Here is a 20,915-nt window from a genome sequence, read left to right on the forward strand (position 1 = left end):
TCGTCTCCCTTCACTATCTGAATAATTTCTTTTATCTCATCATACATTTCTTCAATTTCTTCATCATCTGCAGAGTTAGTTGGCATATAAACAAGTACTACTGTAGTAGGTGTGGGCTTCGTGTCTATCTTGGCCACAATAAGGCATTCACTATGCTGTTTGTAGTAGCTTACCCACACTCCTATTTTTTTATTCATTATTAAACCTACTCCTGCATTATCCCTATTTGATTTCGTACTTATAACTCTGTATACACCTGGCCAAAAGTCTTGTTCCTCCTGCCACCGAACTTTGCTAATTCCCACTATATCTAACTTTAACCAAAAATTTCCCTTTTTAAATTTTCTAACCTACCTGCCAGATTAAGGGATCTGACATTCCACGCTCCGATCCATAGAAAACCAGTTTTCTTTCTCCTGATAATGATATCCTCTTGAGAAGTCCCCACCCGGAGATCCGAATGGGGGACTATTTTACCTCCATAATATTTTACCCAAGAGGACGCCATCATCATTTAACCATACAGTAAAGCTGCATGCCCTCAGGAAAAATTACGGCTGTAGTTTCCCATAGCTTTCAGCCGTTCTCAGTACCAGCACAGCAAGGCCATTTTGGTTAGTGTTACAAGTCCAGATCAGTCAAGCATCCAGACTGTTGCCCCTGCAACTACTGAAAAGGCTGCTGCCCCTCTTCAGGAACCACACATTAGTCTGGCCTCTCAACAGATACCCCTCCATTGTGGTTGCACCTATGGTATGGCTATCTGTATCGCTGGGGCATGCAAGTCTCCCCACCAACAGCAAGGTCTATGGTTCATGGGGTGGGGGCGGGAACAAGTTATAAGTGGCTCAAAGGCAGATGTTTTGCACCACAAGTGGTGGCAGAATTAAGGAAATATTTTAGGCCATTGTTGAGAGGAAATGCTGATGTCATCCACAATTGATGTTGTCAACACAAGTTACAACATTTAGCTTCACTGTGTAATTATGATACAATTGCTGCTAGGTTGCAGTGGTAATGGAAAAATAAGACAGCTTACGTACAGAGTTCCGAATCAAGCCAGTATGTGATGAAGGGGCTTAGCCAACACCTTTCATTGTGCCACTTATATATCAGTCTCATCTTTTTGCACATGTTTTTGAGGTACTGTATTCAGCAACAATATCAATTGTCAACCTTTTAAATTCAAACACTGAGTCTCATAGAATATGCTCGGTAATAATCAAGGAAACGGTCCCTATTTCTGCCTAGTGAACTCTTATTGGCTGGCAACTTGTCAAGTCATGCAACATCCAGTGCAGCTATCACACCACACCACACTAAGCGACACACAAAATGCGCTCACCTACTGCATGTGTGGAGAGTGGGGAGTGGCCCTTCAGTGACAAGAGCACTGGTAGGGGTGAAAGCATTTTGTGAAGTGCTGAAAATATCCTTTTTGTACAGATGATGTGCTATGACAGAGATGTGACATGGAAACAGAATAAGGGTTTTGCAGTAGCACATTTTAAAGACTTTTGTGTTTAAATCTGACATGATACATTTGCAACAGCTACGTGCACTACTCATGTATATACACTCCTGGAAATTGAAATAAGAACACCGTGAATTCATTGTCCCAGGAAGGGGAAACTTTATTCACACATTCCTGGGGTCAGATACATCACATGATCACACTGACAGAACCACAGGCACATAGACACAGGCAACAGAGCATGCACAATGTCGGCACTAGTACAGTGTATATCCACCTTTCGCAGCAATGCAGGCTGCTATTCTCCCATGGAGACGATCGTAGAGATGCTGGATGTAGTCCTGTGGAATGGCTTGCCATGCCATTTCCACCTGGCGCCTCAGTTGGACCAGCGTTCGTGCTGGACGTGCAGACCGCGTGAGACGACGCTTCATCCAGTCCCAAACATGCTCAATGGGGGACAGATCCGGAGATCTTGCTGGCCAGGGTAGTTGACTTACACCTTCTAGAGCACGTTGGGTGGCGCGGGATACATGCGGACGTTCATTGTCCTGTTGGAACAGCAAGTTCCCTTGCCGGTCTAGGAATGGTAGAACGATGGGTTCGATGACGGTTTGGATGTACCATGCACTATTCAGTGTCCCCTCGACGATCACCAGTGGTGTACGGCCAGTGTAGGAGATCGCTGCCCACACCATGATGCCGGGTGTTGGCCCTGTGTGCCTCGGTCGTATGCAGTCCTGATTGTGGCGCTCACCTGCACGGCGCCAAACACGCATACGACCATCATTGGTACCAAGGCAGAAGCGACTCTCATCGCTGAAGACGACACGTCTCCATTCGTCCCTCCATTCACGCCTGTCGCGACACCACTGGAGGCGGGCTGCACGATGTTGGGGCGTGAGCGGAAGACGGCCTAACGGTGTGCGGGACTGTAGCCCAGCTTCATGGAGACGGTTGCGAATGGTCCTCTCCGATACCCCAGGAGCAACAGTGTCCCTAATTTGCTGGGAAGTGGCGGTGCGGTCCCGTACGGCACTGCGTAGGATCCTACGGTCTTGGCGTGCATCCGTGCGTCGCTGCGGTCCGGTCCCAGGTCGACGGGCACGTGCACCTTCCGCCGACCACTGGCGACAACATCGATGTACTGTGGAGACCTCACGCCCCACGTGTTGAGCAATTTGGCGGTACGTCCACCCGGCCTCCCGCATGCCCACTATACGCCCTCGCTCAAAGTCCGTCAACTGCACATACGGTTGACGTCCACGCTGTCGCGGCATGCTACCAGTGTTAAAGACTGCGATGGAGCTCCGTATGCCACGGCAAACTGGCTGACACTGACGGCGGCGGTGCACAAATGCTGCGCAGCTAGCGCCATTCGACGGCCAACACCGCAGTTCCTGGTGTGTCCGCTGTGCCGTGCGTGTGATGATTGCCTGTACAGCCCTCTCGCAGTGTCTGGAGCAAGTATGGTGGGTCTGACACACCGGTGTCAATGTGTTCTTTTTTCCATTTCCAGGAGTGTAGTTTGTACCACACACACACACACACACACACACACACACACACACACACAGGGCATGAAATGAAGCTGTAGCAACTGAGTTGTTTTCTTTTAAATTTACATTTTATACAGTGTACAGAAATTCACTGAACCAACTTTGAATAAGCTTATAATGTCAACTAGGAAAGTAAATTCATTATTTCATATCTCTGTTTCTCTCACCAAGCCTAAAATAATGTTTTAATGGTGTTGATCATACAAAACGTGGCTCATAAGAAGAGCATTAAGCAATAACAGCAATGGTGACAAAGTATGTCATTTAGCAGATGTCCACATCAATGGTTGTGGTTTAACCACTTAGCTGCTGTGAAGTTTCTAGTTTAATTCAGGATGTTAATCAATTTTTGTTTTTTTCTGGGTGAGCACAAAGGATGATCTCTCAGATAATTGTGTTTTGAATGAATAATTTGTTGTTGTAGCATGTCAGAAAACAGCTCAATTACCTTGCAACCAGATACCAATTTTAATTTTTTGGTGAGTTTGTACTTGCTGTTAGACATTTATGATTTTTTAAGAGCTGATGAAATTCATTACCAAAAATTATTGTATAAACATTGGACCATACATTTAATATCTTTCACTTAGACTATGTTATACAAAGTATTGGAGAGCATTGCAATTGTCAATCATATATGACAATTAATATATTTTAGCTCATATTTTTGGGGCGGTTTAACCATTTCCTCAATTCTGCATTTCTCTCAGTTCTGAGTTTTTTAAGCTTGGACCACAGGAAAACGTAAAATAGGGGTTTCACTGTAATAAGGAAATACCTGTGAGGGTATTTGCGCATGCTCCATGAAGAGTTACACCAGGCAGGAGAAGTGCATTGTCAATGGAACAAGATTCTCAGTCAACAATGTTGATACTAATGGAAGAAAACAAATGAACTATTTAAACATGTTTATTTTCTGGTCATACTTATAACTGTGAAGACAACTTTTTATAGTCTTATGTCAGCTATGGAGAGAAAAGTGTCTTTCGTGTTCTTGTATTACGAAGGTCTTGTCCAAAAGGATTCACTGTACTGTTATCAAACAATATATGAAGAATGTCAAAGAAGAAACTCTTGTTATTTCTTCCTCAGAATTAGATGTTATGTTAAAGCATCTCATATCCAGCAGTATTCCAGACTCCAAAAGAGATTTGCATGGTAATGCTCAAGATCATCATTGTCCAATAACTGTAGATCAGTTGCAAACAAAACTATGAAAATCAACACATAGAATGTAGGGAACAACGCAAATTCTGTGTTACATATTGAATGAATCACTGCAGCGAGGGTTAGCCCAAAGAGATTGCTATAAGCTACTACGAAACAACTTTTAATAACAGTAATGCAGTTTACAAATGTTTTATTCAGGCACTTGTACCTGTCTGATGTGTAAATAAACAAGGCATCAGACCCTAATAAAATTTCAGTTTGAATTTTACAGATAGTAGTACTTTGTGGCAGTGTACTTTTCTTAGTTTGATTTTATTGTGAACCTATCACACAGAAAACATTCAATAGTGACTAGAAAGGAGCACAAGCTATTCCCACAAATGAGAATGAGAAAGAATTGATGTGCAAAATTCTAGACCAATATCTTTAATTTTGTTCTGTTGCATGATCCATGAGCTAATTCTAAGCTCAAATACAACGAGTTTCATAGAGAGTAAAAATCTTTTTCCATATATCAGCATGGATTTAGAAAGCATCTTTTATGTGAAACATATCTCGCTCTTTTCAAAAATGACATCCTGAGAACTACACATGGAAGTCAACATGCAGATATATAATTACAGACTTCATGAAAGTGTTTGACACTCTGCCACAATGTACGGTTGTGATGAAAGTCTGATATACAGAATAGGTTCTATATGTGACTGATGAGAAGAATTTGTGAGTAATAGAAAGCAGTAAGTTGTTATGGATGGTAGGTGCTCATCAGACACAAAGTTAGACACCAGAAGTTCCCTAGTGAAGTATGACAGAAATATTCTGTCCACTTCTGACACAAAAGTGTAAACCTTAAATAGAGCAAGAGTTACTGAAGCTGCAGACTGAATATATCACAGTCTCAAAAACCAAACAGACCAGACCAAAGTAGTGTTGTTTTATGCTTAGTAATATGACAAGATATTGATGACTTCATACAGTATGGAACAAGTGATTACTGGCCACCTGGCTGGGCCACATCCATGACAGAGGCATGGTCCAGATGACATGCCTTTTCCGCATCTTAAAGCTGGAGGTAGCAGCTGGCATATTTATTATAGAGTGTCATGGTCACATGTAGACATAACACCTTTGCTACTGAATATGTACTTCTGTATTTAATGCTGAGGGAAAAAAAGAAAAAATGAAAGATGGTATTTGTCTAAGGGACAACGTGAACCATTTCCAGGAACCACTTGAAAACATATTCAAGGCACCTACGGTGTTCTGTTTACAATGATATCACCTAAATGTAAATACATAAAACTGCAACCCATCACTTTTTTGAATATTATTTATTATTCCATGAACCAGTTTTGGAACCTTTTCAGGTTCATCTTCAGATGGTTTTCTGGATGTTACATCATTATTTCTAGCATAATGCTAGGTGCTGGCATGCAGCACAATGGGTGGCTTTTTCGTTAGTGTCCATTTTGATGGCCAGTTCGTACATCACTTCACACACTTTCACTCAATCTGTATTCATTTGCACTATGACAGTGAGTCTCGCTGTCACAGTGTAAATGAATACAGATTGAGTAAAAGAGTGTGGAGTGATGTACCAACTGGCCATCAAAATGGAAGCAGACAGATGGACTCTAACGAAAAAAGATGCCCATACTGTCGCATACTGTAACGTTCCCTGGCAAACTCACACATTAACAAACTGAAATTTATTTGTACCATATACGCCGCTCTGAGCAATTTGTATATATTGTAATTATTTAACAAAAAATATTATTGAATTTTGTGTAAAAGACATTTGTTATTATTGTAATATTTTTTTTGTAGTAATATTCTCTCTGTATTTAGGATGGTAATATTTCTATATTAATAATGTAATTGCGAAATGTGTCAATATCTGTGATAACAGAGATGTGAAACTCAGTCAGTGGGAAATAATGTCGTGAAATTACAAAGAAATGTTAATAGTCAGCAATACTATAAAAGCACAATGCACTATGTATTCTTTGGTCTTCCTCGTTTAGAGCTGAAAGCGGTAGGAAGCTGTGTCGATGTATTTGGTGAATGGGTAGACGTCATTTGTCTGTATCTAGATTTAGCCGCCATTGAAGGAGAAATTACGAACTAATGTGAGTTGAATATTTGTTGTGGTAAAAATATATTGAAATTTATAAAAAGTGTGTATTATTAATGTAAATTAGCTTGCCCATGTCATCTAAAATATTTCTTTAAAGAGTTTTCAGCATTTTTTAGCGGTGTTGCTGAGCTGTGCCGCGACCGATCGATTTGCAGCGGCGGCACATTTAAAAAATTGTTCCGCTAAAGGAAAAATCAACCAAACCCGTAAATCGGGAACAGATAGATAAAAATTAACAGTGAATTAAGAGAATGTTCTTCTTTTACAGCGATCCAGAGACTGACTGAAATTTTAAAAATAGTTACACATTTGTGCATTCTTAGCCGGATAGTTAACATTGAAATTTAACAATTTTGGTTCTTTCAAATAACTTAAATGTATAGCGAAGTAGGTTTGATCAGTGATAATCAAATGCCGGCTTGGTAATAATTAACCATTTTCTGCTAATAGTGATAATCTTGTGTTCAAAAGCTAACGCCGGGAAAGAATTCAGTAAATATTTTAACAAACAAAAAAAAAAAAAAATCCACTGCATTTAGAAAATGTGTGCCAAGGCCGAATGATGTAAAGAATTTAATTTTCAACGAAATATTCTTAATCAGTTAATATGAGTTCACGTAATTTTTAAATGTACGTAATTCTTTTGAAAGTGAAAAATTTTTATTACCACACGTAAATAAGAGAGAGGTTCTACAACAAAGTTCGCACGCAAAGAAAGTAAGGTAAAGAAAATTAACTTAAAAGCAAAATTTATAATTCTTTAACGAAATTTTTTTTTAGCAATTTCGTTAAATTGGCGCCCAACGTGGGGCTCGAATATGCAGTGGCCACTAAATATCCATGAGATAACTAGGGAATTATTATAGTCGAACTTTGTTGGAGAACATTTAATAATTTTTCCATGTATTGTATGTATTGCATAACCAATATTGTGTGGTAATACCTGTATATGATTTTTTGCATGAGAACACTATATACCCAGAGGCAAGCTGAAGAAGAGAGCTCATTATTTCGAAAAATTAATTACCTACCACAATATCAGGGGGCAGCTGCACCCAAGATAGATCACCAAAAGGTAAAGCTACAGTGTAGTTGTCCTGTGGGTAGTAAAGTAGCCTCAGTGCAGTGTTCTCGGATCATTAGTGGTGTGCTTGTTGTTAGTGCTTTGTTTTAAAATAACAGGACATTTGAGTAGTTAGTCACTGTAGTATAAGATAAGTGTGTTTTAACAAATGACCATTTCTTGTGTGATTATGTCAGCGAAACCTGAGTGTTAGGATATTTAGTTCAGATCTTATTTCTTTAGTTTACTATGGTTAGATTGCGTAGTCAGAAGGATATCAACATGGATAATGAACAACAGTCAGTAAGTAGTGATACCGAGTTAGAAAGTGGGACACAAAGTAATGTTAGTGACGTAGTTCAGGAAGTACAATGTGAGAATCTGGGGGCAGAAGGGCAAGAAATGTTGCCACTGCCACCCAGTGATTCAGTTGACAGCGGAAATACTGTGCCACCCGCAAGCACTGGACACGGACCAGAGAGTGGTGAGGTGTCAGAAGTGCAATCATTAAGAGTTATGTTCGAGCGCATGCTCAATTTCCAGGCTGAATTTGTACGTATGCAAGCAGAACGTGAAAGAGAACGTGATGCTGAACAAGCAGAGCGTGACCAGAGATTGGTAGCTGAATTTGCATGTAAACAAGCAGAGCGTGACTAGAGAATGGTAGCTGAATTTGCATGTATGCAAGCAGAACGCGATAGAGAACGTAATGCTAAACAAGCAGAGAGAGACTTGCAGTTAATGCAATCTTTGGAAGCTATGCAAAGTGAGATTGTTAGTATGAAGCAAAACTATGAAACCATACCCAAAGCGGTGAAAGAACTAAGCGAAAGAGTAGATAGTATCCAAGTGGCTAACGCCAGTATCGTAGATGAAATCAGTGTACTGACCAACAGAGTGGAACAATTAGAGATTGACACAAATCAAGTAATTGAGCACAAAGTGTCCGAACAAGTGCACGCCGCGATTGAAGCCAAAGATGCGGGCTCAAATGCGGAAGTGCAGAACCTTAAAAAAGCGGTGCACACTGACATTCCGCTATGGCAGCGGGATGTCAACCGTCGTCTTGCCGAGCTAGAAATCAGCTTGCGGCATGACGACTCACAGCTGTATGTCACGCCAGCCAGGTCCAACAATGATAGGCGTATAAATACAGCAGTAAAAAATTGCGACTGCGAGACAGAATAGGCAACCAATGTAAGCGAAACAAATAAATGCCATTCCAAAGTAGTGATTGAAGAAAGCCTGATTAGAAACCGACAGTTTCAGATCTTTACAACGGAGAAGAAATCTGTTCACCCTGTAGTGTTTATCAAGGGATTTAGAAACATTTTGCCTAGCGTTTGGAGTCATACATAGAAAATACAGTTCGTTATATCTTACATACAAGGAGATGCTGCATTATGGGCAACCGAAGCAGCTGACCGTTGCGATACATATGAGCAATTTGAAAAGGCATTCTTGGCCAAATATTGGTCAACATGTAATCAGGAGAGATTACGGAAGGAGGTATATAATCCAGAGCCGTATTCTCCACGATTAGGCAATTTGCGAAAATATTTTGAGAAGTACATTAATAAGACCCGTTATTGGGACGAGCAGATTTCATCCCGGGATTTGATCAGACTTTTGAAATCACACTTGCCAATACACGTAAAGGTAAAACTTATACACGTGCCCGAAAATGACATGGAACATTTCTTGTCTAGGCCCACCAAGCAATTGTAGATGGAAAAATGCCAGGGGGCCGTGGAACACTAATACACTCCTGGAAATTGAAATAAGAACACCGTGAATTCATTGTCCCAGGAAGGGGAAACTTTATTGACACATTCCTGGGGTCAGATACATCACATGATCACACTGACAGAACCACAGGCACATAGACACAGGCAACAGAGCATGCACAATGTCGGCACTAGTACAGTGTATATCCACCTTTCGCAGCAATGCAGGCTGCTATTCTCCCATGGAGTCGATCGTAGAGGTGCTGGATGTAGTCCTGTGGAACGGCTTGCCATGCCATTTCCACCTGGCGCCTCAGTTGGACCAGCGTTCGTGCTGGACATGCAGACCGCGTGAGACGACGCTTCATCCAGTCCCAAACATGCTCAATGGGGGACAGATCCGGAGATCTTGCTGGCCAGGGTAGTTGACTTACACCTTCTAGAGCACGTTGGGTGGCACGGGATACATGCGGACGTGCATTGTCCTGTTGGAACAGCAAGTTCCCTTGCCTGTCTAGGAATGGTAGAACGATGGGTTCGATGACGGTTTGGATGTACCGTGCACTATTCAGTGTCCCCTCGACGATCACCAGTGGTGTACGGCCAGTGTAGGAGATCGCTCCCCACACCATGATGCCGGGTGTTGGGCCTGTGTGCCTCGGTCGTATGCAGTCCTGATTGTGGCGCTCACCTGCACGGCGCCAAACACGCATACGACCATCATTGGCACCAAGGCAGAAGCGACTCTCATTGCTGAACACGACACGTCTCCATTCGTCCCTCCATTCACGCCTGTCGCGACACCACTGGAGGCGGGCTGCACGATGTTGGGGCGTGAGCGGAAGACGGCCTAACGGTGTGCGGGACCGTAGCCCAGCTTCATGGAGACGGTTGCGAATGGTCCTCGCCGATACCCCAGGAGCAACAGTGTCCCTAATTTGCTGGGAAGTGGCGGTGCGGTCCCCTACGGCACTGCGTAGGATCCTATGGTCTTGGCGTGCATCCGTGCGTCGCTGCGGTCCGGTCCCAGGTCGACGGGCACGTGCACCTTCCGCCGACCACTGGCGACAACATCGATGTACTGTGGAGACCTCACGCCCCACGTGTTGAGCAATTCGGCGGTACGTCCACCCGGCCTCCCGCATGCCCACTATACGCCCTCGCTCAAAGTCCGTCAACTGCACATACGGTTGACGTCCACGCTGTCGCGGCATGCTACCAGTGTTAAAGACTGCGAAGGAGCTCCGTATGCCACGGCAAACTGGCTGACACTGACGGCGGCGGTGCACAAATGCTGCGCAGCTAGCGCCATTCGACGGCCAACACCGCGGTTCCTGGTGTGTCCGCTGTGCCGTGCGTGTGATAATTGCTTGTACAGCCCTCTCGCAGTGTCCGGAGCAAGTATGGTGGGTCTGACACACCGGTGTCAATGTGTTCTTTTTTCCATTTCCAGGAGTGTACTTATAATGATGCAAACCGAACTTGGCCACAGAACCAGAGGCCCAGTCCGGACCGGCAAAACAGTGAAAGATATGACAATAACAGACCGCCACCACAAAATGCACCAATTGCGCAACCGTGGCGGCCGACGCAACACAACTTACACATAGTGGAGGTCAGTGACACAGAGCAGCCACACCCATCCACTAGCAATAATCCAACAAACTAGATTCAGCCGAGATACGCTCTCCATCGTCGGCTGAGGTTTGGAGTGAGAGCAGCCCTACACAGAACAAAACATCGGGAGTCTGTATCCTTAGGTATAATGACGGGGTACAGATGGGACATGAATTAATAACTGAACCATCCACGTGCATAAAGGAGCACAAAGACAAAGTACAAGCGATAATAGAGATCAAAATTAACAATATTGATGTGCAAGCAATCGTAGATACAGGTGCTACTGTCAGTGTCATGAGTATGGACTTATTCAGAGTACTGGGGAAAGAAAAGCGTATGCTGACTTTTCCCGTTAATAATTGTAAAGTCACTGGAGCCATAAGTGCACAGCGACAAATAATTAAACTCCAAGTGCGGGTAGAGATGTATATAGGGGAAGAAGCCATAGCGAGCTCATTCCTGGTAGTAAAGGGTTTAAAGGTAGCCTGCATTTTGGGGGTAGATTTTTTAAGAGAAAGGGACGCAATAATCGACCTTTCTCGGGGAAAATTAAGTTTGATGAACGCTGGTAGGAGGATAGAATTGTCCATGCTCAGATCTGAAGAGGTACCTGTGCCTAATTGTAATACTATTAACATAAAGTGTAGGAATCAGTGGATACTACATTTAGATAATCATTGTCAAGGACAAAATCTCTATTATCCAGACGTACAAAGTGATCAATTAAAAGCAAATGTGGACGCACTTGTGAACAAAGTATCACAGTCCGAAAATTTGAATTCAATGCAACAGCAGGATTTGGTACAGTTATTATCTAATTATGCAGATGTATTTTCAGAACGACCAGGAATTGTTAAGGGATATCAGTACAATATCGAGGTGAAACCTCACAAAACCTACTGTCGAGCCTCATACTCCATTCCTTGGTCCAAAAAGGAAGTAGTAGCTAAAGAAATAAGAAAACTGATCGAGTGGGGAATAATAGAACCGTCTTTGTCCCCTTATAGTAGTCCTTTGGTGGCGGTAGCAAAAGCAGACGGACAGGTACGGTTAGTATTAGATGCGAGAGACATAAACGAAATTATTGTACCTGTCAGGACTCATCCGGAAAACTTAGATGAGCAAATTCAAAAATTCCATGGAGTGCAATATTTGACATCTATTGATATGAAAAGTTCATTCTGGCAAATCCTGCTCACACCCGAGTCGAGGAAATATACTGCATTTATATTTGGGGGAAGGAGCTACCAATTTAGGGTACTACCTTTCGGCTTAAATGTAAGTGCAGGAGTTTTCATAACAGCCCTCGACGCGGTTTTAGGTCCGGATTTGCTGCAAAGGGTAACAGTGTATGTAGACGATCTGGTGATTGCTACTGCCACCTGGGAGGAGCACGTAGAACTACTGAGTAGAGTCTTAGAAAGGTTTAAGCAAGCGGGAGTAGCAGCGAATCTTGAGAAATCCAAATTTGGACGTAATCAGATTAAATTTCTAGGTCACATAATAACACCACAAGGCATCAAACCTGACAACAAAAAACTTGACGCAATTCGTGGGTTTCCTAGTCCGAGAACTAAGAGACAACTCAAAGCGTTTATAGGTCTTGCATCCTTTTTTAGACGGTTTGTTCCAAACCAATTAATGAATAACGAATCTTTATTGAGCCTGTTGCGTAAATATGCGCACTGGGTGTGGACAGAAGAATGTCAACGCGCATTTGACGCTATCAAAAACGCCTTGGTGAATGCAAACATACTGCGACACCCAAACATGACAAAAGGTTTTTGCATAGCGACAGATTCGTGTTCGTACGGTCTGGGCGCTTGTTTATTTCAGTGGGACAGGAGCAGCGACCCCACAACAATCAATGTAATCGGATTTGCCAGCCGCACACTAAACAGCTGTGAGAGAGCATATTCCGCTACCGAATTAGAGGCTCTTGCAGTGGTTTGGGCGGTAAAGAAATTCGCGACAGATTCGTGTTCATACGGTCTGGGCGCTTGTTTATTTCAGTGGGACAGGAGCAGCGACCCCACAACAATCAATGTAATCGGATTTGCCAGCCGCACACTAAACAGCTGTGAGAGAGCATATTCCGCTACCGAATTAGAGGCTCTTGCAGTGGTTTGGGCGGTAAAGAAAGTCAATTATTACATCTATGGTAAAGAAGTCAAAGTATTCAGTGACCACCAGGCTCTGAGCTATTTAATGTCTTGCAAATTATACCATACCCGCTTGCTAAGATGGAGGTTAGCATTGTAGGAATATAAAATTAAGATTATGTACCTAAAAGGACAAGATAATGTTGTAGCTGACGCCTTGTCGAGGCTTGCACTAGGGCAATCCTCAATGTCAAAGATTTTGGAACAGTCGGAGGAATATCGAATACTCTTAGTACAAGATAAGGTACATAGGAGGGACTTTTTACATATGTGTAAGAATATGTCTATATTGCAGGAAACTGATCCGATTTGGCGAGATATCATTAGCAAAATTAAAGAAGGAACCAATCTTAAAAGTGTTCAGAATTTCAAAATAATAGATGATATTCTGTATTATAAAACAGGTGTGTCAAATGATCATGGAGTCGTGTGTATACCGCAACAGGCTATCCCAGCTGTAGTGTGGCACACGCATTTGGCATGGGGTCACGCTGGGATAGGCAAAACAATAAGGATTTTATCCAGATTCTGTTACTTTAAGGGATTAAGCCAGCAGACTCGCACCATTATCATGACTTGTCCTCTGTGCCAAAAAGCTAAATTTCAAAATAAGTCCACAAGGTTTGAACTGCATCCTATAGTGCCTCATAGGCCACTTCGGTTAGTATCTATAGACATAGCAGGACCCTACCCACGAGCCAGGGGTGGATTAAAGTACATTTTAGCGGTGTATGACCTTTTCTCTAAATACTTAAAAATATACTGCCTTAAATCAGCCACTGCTCGTGGAATAGTTAAATGGTTAGGGAAAGAATATTTTACACAAGTGGGTAAGCCTGAAGCGATAATATCGGATAATGCTTCCTATTTTACAGGCCATACCTGGAAAAACTATTTACATGAACAAGATATAAAGCACATACTAATTTCCCGTTTTCACCCACAAGCAAGTTTAGTAGAGAGAACATTTGGAGAGTTAAATAAATTTTTCAGGTTATACATTGCATATAAGCACACAAGATGGCCAGATCTGATACCTAAGTTTGTGGAAATTCACAACGCAACCCCGCATGCTTCTACGGGGTACCCACCAAACGAGATTATAATGAATAATAATAGAGTTCTGAATGAGTGGCTGGCACCTTTACCTAAGGTCCCAGTCATTCCTGAGCCTAAGGAAGAGAAGATAAGAAAAGCAGGGTGCAACCTTACCAGGTGCGCTCAGAAAAGGAAAGAAAAATATAATCGACATGTGACGAATAACCAAAAATTTAGTGTTGGGGACTGGACTTGGTACTCTTACGCAATCATCCTAAGTCCTCGGCATCCTTGAAACAGAATAGCAAGTGGCAATTGGTGTACAATGGACCTTTTAGAGTAGTAAGTGTGCCACATGAGTGTAGCTATCTCTTAGCAGATCCCCACTCAAGGAGAGTACGAGGACTGTATCCGCGTAAGGATGTAAAAATATTCTTACAGTAAAAGACTAATAGTCCTATGTTGACACCTTTCTTTTGTAAATGAATGAACATTAATGATGTGTGATCTGTAGACATAATGTACTAGTGTAGAAGTATTTAGTTATAAGAATATGATTGACTTTCTCATGTGTGTATGAATATTTGTGTTATGTCTGCCGGCCGAAGTGGCCGTGCGGTTAAAGACGCTGCAGTCTGGAACCGCAAGACCGCTACGGTCGCAGGTTCGAATCCTGCCTCGGGCATGGATGTTTGTGATGTCCTTAGGTTAGTTAGGTTTAACTGGTTCTAAGTTCTAGGGGACTAATGACCTCAGCAGTTGAGTCCCATAGTGCTCAGAGCCATTTGAACCATTTTTTTTGTTATGTCTTTTTTAATTTGTGTTAGCTAAAACATGCTCTAAATGTCTGCACAGATAATCTGATTAGTGCAATTATTTGTAGTGTTGAGCTGTGACAGAGTTCAATCAAGAGAAACATTTTCGTAATGATTAGTTAGTGTACTGCATAATTTTCTATATGTGTGTCAAAATTGAAATATTTCTTGGCACAATCTTTTCTATTATATGTGTATATGTGTATATATGTGTAGCTGTCAGATTGACAGATTCGAACCCATAATAATATCAATAATATGAGGCCCTGAGAACCTTATTATCTAACCAATGTTATCAGAAAGAATAATGCACCCAGTAGTGACCCGAGGGCACCATGGGAGGCAAACTTATTGCAAATTTAAGTAACGCAAAGTTACGCACAGAGAAGCTTCAATTGAAGCATGTGCAGATTCAATCAGTAAAAAAAAAAAAAAAAAAAAAAAAAAAAGGAGCTAGCCTGATACAGTCCAAGTCAATTTTAACCTACAGAGACTACACTGTAGTTACGTAGGACCTTGATAGTAAAGTGAGACGTGATTTCAAAGGAGTTATTGAACATTATGCCTGAATCCGGCTGGAATGCACAAATAAAATCTACTCGAACACGAATATAGATGATTTTTGGCAAACTAATACGAAATTTTAATATTTGTTACCATGTACGCAAATATCACACACCTTGGTAAAGAGTTACGAATGTGCTGTTACAAAAATTGCACAGCGGACATTGTAAATAAAAATAAAGGAACTTAAACAAAAGTGCAGTATTGTGTGGCAGAGACAGACAGTGACTGTTAAACCTGCAGCAATACGTCACGAAGTTGTTGTAAATAAGTAATAAAAAACTGTATCGTCGCCGTGTGTGCAAGTGGACAAGGAACTAGCACGACACGAACAGTGAGCCGATAACGGACGGTGGACCAAGTTAGTGTCAAACTTTAATTCTTTGTGTGTCAAGGGACGCCAGAAAAGCGCATTGACTGCAGAGATACAATTTGTCCTAAGGTGAAAACTTGCGTGTGACTAATGACAAGTCATGACATGGTGGAAAAATATTGTGTGCCCATAAAACGTGTTACTGTGACAACGAAACATTGTGCAAACCAGACTAGTGAAGGCCTACTGAATAATAACTGCCAATAACTGTGTGCGTTCTTTCCCACAGCAGGAAAAATGCCCATAAGGATAGTACACTGTTTGTGAACTTGTTGCATGTTTGCTGGAGCACTGCAAGAAGACGTCACACGGGCGAGCTGATATCCAACGCGCATCCGGCTACATCAGCCATGCAGCGGCCGCAGCAGCCCGTAGCAGACCAGACAGCCACGCCCCTCCGCACCGTAGCTGTCAACACCGGGGGCGGTGACCTACACGGAGCCGACGCGCCGCGCCGAGCGCCGCTCAACAATCACTCCGCACCGCTCACCGACTACAGCATTGTTGTCATTTTCCAAAATATTTACACAAACTGCATAACATGCCAATGACTCCATTTTTGATAAACATTGAACATTTATTATGTATACCTGTGAACTGTTAGGAGAAAATGAACACTAACAAGTGTAGGAGATGGATTTGTAACACGTAGGTAGTGGGAACATTATAAAAAGTGATGTTGTGCTAAATGATTTCAAAAACTAAGTGATATATCCTAGGACAAGTGACCTTGCAGTATATCGTTGAACTGTATGTGACAGTGATATTATGTAACCGTTGATGATAAACTGTTAAATCAATTCAAGAGAATGACTATTAAAGAGACAAGATTAATCATGAACCAACTGGGATGGCTGGGCTCCGGCACAGTTTTGCCCAGGTTTCCTGTCTGCCTTCGCCCAAATGGGGGAGCCATAAACATATATAACCCTGGGACTAATTAAAAGAGCCATTCCATAAAAAATACAGAATTGTAAAGAACGTTACTGGCACCATTGTGTCAAAGTATAGAAACTCTTTGCCAATTGCTGCCAGGGGGCAATGTAACGTTCCCTGGCAAACTCACACATTAACAAACTGAAATTTATTTGTACCATATACGCCACTCTGAGCAATTTGTATATATTGTAATTATTTAACAAAAAATATTATTGAATTTTGTGTAAAAGACATTTGTTATTATTGTAATATTTTTTTGTAGTAATATTCTCTCTGTATTTAGGATGGTAATATTTCTATATTAATAATGTAATTGCGAAATGTGTCAATATTTGTGATAACAGAGATGTGAAATTCAGTCAGTGGGAAATAATGTCGTGAAATTACAAAGAAATGTTAATAGTCAGCAATACTATAAAAGCACAATGCACTATGTATTCTTTGGTCTTCCTCGTTTAGAGCTGAAAGCGGTAGGAAGCTGTGTCGATGTATTTGGTGAATGGGTAGACGTCATTTGTCTGTATCTAGATTTAGCCGCCATTGAAGGAGAAATTACGAACTAATGTGAGTTGAATATTTGTTGTGGTAAAAATGTATTTAAATTTATAAAAAGTGTGTATTATTAATGTAAATTAGCTTGCCCATGTCATCTATAATATTTCTTTAAAGAGTTTTCAGCATTTTTTAGCGGTGTTGCTGGGCTGTGCCGCGACCGATCGATTTGCGGCGGCGGCACATTTAAAAAATTGTTCCGCTAAAGGAAAAATCAACCAAACCCGTAAATCGGGAACAGATAGATAAAAATTAACAGTGAATTAAGAGAATGTTCTTCTTTTACAGCGATCCAGAGACTGACTGAAATTTTAAAAATAGTTACACATTTGTGCATTCTTAGCCGGATAGTTAACATTGAAATTTAACAATTTTGGTTCTTTCAAATAACTTAAATGTATAGCGAAGTAGGTTTGATCAGTGATAATCAAATGCCGGCTTGGTAATAATTAACCATTTTCTGCTAATAGTGATAATCTTGTGTTCAAAAGCTAACGCCGGGAAAGAATTCAGTAAATATTTTAACAAAAAAAAAAAAAAAAAAAAAAAAAAAAAAAAAAAAAAATCCACTGCATTTAGAAAATGTGTGCCAAGGCCGAATGATGTAAAGAATTTAATTTTCAACGAAATATTCTTAATCAGTTAATATGAGTTCACGTAATTTTTAAATGTATGTAATTCCTTTGAAAGTGAAAAATTTTTATTACCACACGTAAATAAGAGAGCGGTTCTACAACAAAGTTCGCACGCAAAGAAAGTAAGGTAAAGAAAATTAACTTAAAAGCAAAATTTATAATTCTTTAACGAAATTTTTTTTAGCAATTTCGTTAAAATACCAGCACCCTGCATTATGCTAGAAATAATGATGTAACATCCAGGAAACCAGCTGAAGATGAACCTGAATAGTTTCAAAACCCAGTTCAAGGAGTAATAAATAATATTCAGAAAAGTGGAAGGTTGCAGTTTTATGTATTTGGATTCAGTTAGCAGTCATGGGTTCTAAAATATACGTACTGGATAAGCTTAAGCTATTGTCTAAATAGTTAACTCAGTTGGGAATCCCTGAAACAAATGCTCTAAGTATCTTTGATATTTGGAATATGGGTCATTCCACGTGAAGTGTCCTAGGGCTCCCAGCTCGACCACCTTCAATTTTGATTAAATTTTTACATGATGTACCTGAGGGCCCTACATGAACTTATGCAAAGTTTCAGGCTCACCTGTAACTTTATTGAGGTGCTAGAGCCATTTTCATGAAGACCACTTTTACAGAGACCAAAAAGTAGTGAAGAAATCGTCAAGTTTGGCATTCCACTGTTCCTAATGTAAAAGAGCTAGACTCTTGCTTCTGGGTATAGTGATACAACTTTGTGTGCTCTACACACAAATGCTGCAAGTAGATTTCAGAAAGGAACGCATTTGGCATAATCTCAGTTCAAAGTGGGCAACAAATAATGTCGCGAGGAATTTGCCCCATAGTTTAACGAGGCATAAGTAGTGGAGAAAGTGCACTATGGACCTGGTCTTTTGCTAAACTAGTCTGCCTGGGTGTTTAGTATATCACAAATTTTAGCCTGGCTTGTGTGTTTAATTACTGTGTTATCATCCTGTAAATTTTCTAAAAAACATTAGTGTATCAAAATATACCCGTGTTCAAAGTCATGTATCTCAAAATGGGCACCTACCACATTACATTCATTAACACCATTCAACAGAGCACATTTCATTCTATTAGAAAAACTTATTTTCATTTTGGTGTCTCTTTTGGTAAGGTGCAAAAATGTCGTCTAAAATTTGGAATTTTGTTGATTATGTCTTCATTGTTTAAATATTCATTTTGCTGTTTATTCGGTGATTTTAAACCTGTTTGTGCCAGGTTCATTGCTAAATTTAACCATTTAACTGTACTAGAGACTGCTACACTATTTTTGGGAAGCTGAATGCTAGTTAATTTTATTTCTTTTCTCTATTTAGGACTCGACAATTTGATTTAAGTGTCTGAAGCATATCAAGTTGTTGCTAAAATGGAAGAACAAAATCAAGTTAATTTATGCAGTTTTGGAAATACTGATTCACCATGCCATTTAATGACTTACAGTGCCTTAAAGCTGCGAAGCAACTTTCCTTAGAAGAACAAGAATTACTTACTAGATGGAGTGGTTTACATTCTACTGAAAATATTCAATTATGCTTCCATTATGAAGCTTTACTCCTAAAAAGATTTGAATTTTTGCAATGATCATGCTGCAACCCTTTTGGCAAGAAAAACCACACTACACGAAAAAGCTTGTGCTCAATCAACATACACTCCTGGAAATGGAAAAAAGAACACATTGATACCGGTGTGTCAGACCCACCATACTTGCTCCAGACACTGCGAGAGGGCTGTACAAGCAATGATCACACGCACGGCACAGCGGACACACCAGGAACCGCGGTGTTGGCCGTCGAATGGCGCTAGCTGCGCAGCATTTGTGCACCGCCGCCGTCAGTGTCAGCCAGTTTGCCGTGGCATACGGAGCTCCATCGCAGTCTTTAACACTGGTAGCATGCCGCGACAGCGTGGACGTCAACCGTATGTGCAGTTGACGGACTTTGAGCGAGGGTGTATAGTGGGCACGCGGGAGGCCGGGTGGACGTACCGCCGAATTGCTCAACACGTGGGGCGTGAGGTCTCCACAGTACATCGATGTTGTCGCCAGTGGTCGGCGGAAGGTGCACGTGCCCGTCGACCTGGGACCGGACCGCAGCGACGCACGGATGCACGCCAAGACCGTAGGATCCTACGCAGTGCCGTACGGGACCGCACCGCCACTTCCCAGCAAATTAGGGACACTGTTGCTCCTGGGGTATCGGCGAGGACCATTCGCAACCGTCTCCATGAAGCTGGGCTATGGTCCCGCACACCGTTAGGCCGTCTTCCGCTCACGCCCCAACATCGTGCAGCCCGCCTCCAGTGGTGTCGCGACAGGCGTGAATGGAGACGTGTGATCTTCAGCGATGAGAGTCGCTTCTGCCTTGGTGCCAATGATGGTCGTATGCGTGTTTGGCGCCGTGCAGGTGAGCGCCACAATCAGGACTGCATACGACCGAGGCACACAGGACCAACACCCGGCATCATGGTGTGGGGAGCGATCTCCTACACTGGCCGTACACCGCTGGTGATCGTCGAGGGGACACTGAATAGTGCACGGTACATCCAAACCGTCATCGAACCCATCGTTCTACCATTCCTAGACCGGCAAGGGAACTTGCTGTTCCAACAGGACAATGCACGTCCGCATGTATCCCGTGCCACCCAACGTGCTCTAGAAGGTGTAAGTCAACTACCCTGGCCAGCAAGATCTCCGGATCTGTCCCCCATTGAGCATGTTTGGGACTGGATGAAGCGTCGTCTCACGCGGTCTGCACGTCCAGCACGAACGCTGGTCCAACTGAGGCGCCAGGTGGAAATGGCATGGCAAGCCATTCCACAGGACTACATCCAGCACCTCTACGATCGTCTCCATGGGAGAATAGCAGCCTGCATTGCTGCGAAAGGTGGATATACACTGTACTAGTGCCGACATTGTGCATGCTCTGTTGCCTGTGTCTATGTGCCTGTGGTTCTGTCAGTGTGATCATGTGATGTATCTGACCCCAGGAATGTGTCAATAAAGTTTCCCCTTCCTGGGACAATGAATTCACGGTGTTCTCATTTCAATTTCCAGGAGTGTAGAAAC

At 42.0% G+C, this 20,915-nt stretch overlaps 1 protein-coding gene across 2 annotated transcripts in view; it reads right to left on the reverse strand.

Moving 5' to 3' along the window:
* LOC126457365 (intraflagellar transport protein 80 homolog) overlaps positions 1–20,915 on the reverse strand; it is a 461,822-nt gene that overhangs the window by 287,244 nt on the left and 153,663 nt on the right. The window lies entirely within an intron of this gene.

This window comes from Schistocerca serialis, chromosome 2, assembly GCF_023864345.2.
Source record: "Schistocerca serialis cubense isolate TAMUIC-IGC-003099 chromosome 2, iqSchSeri2.2, whole genome shotgun sequence".
NCBI classification, from domain to species: Eukaryota; Metazoa; Arthropoda; class Insecta; order Orthoptera; family Acrididae; genus Schistocerca; species Schistocerca serialis.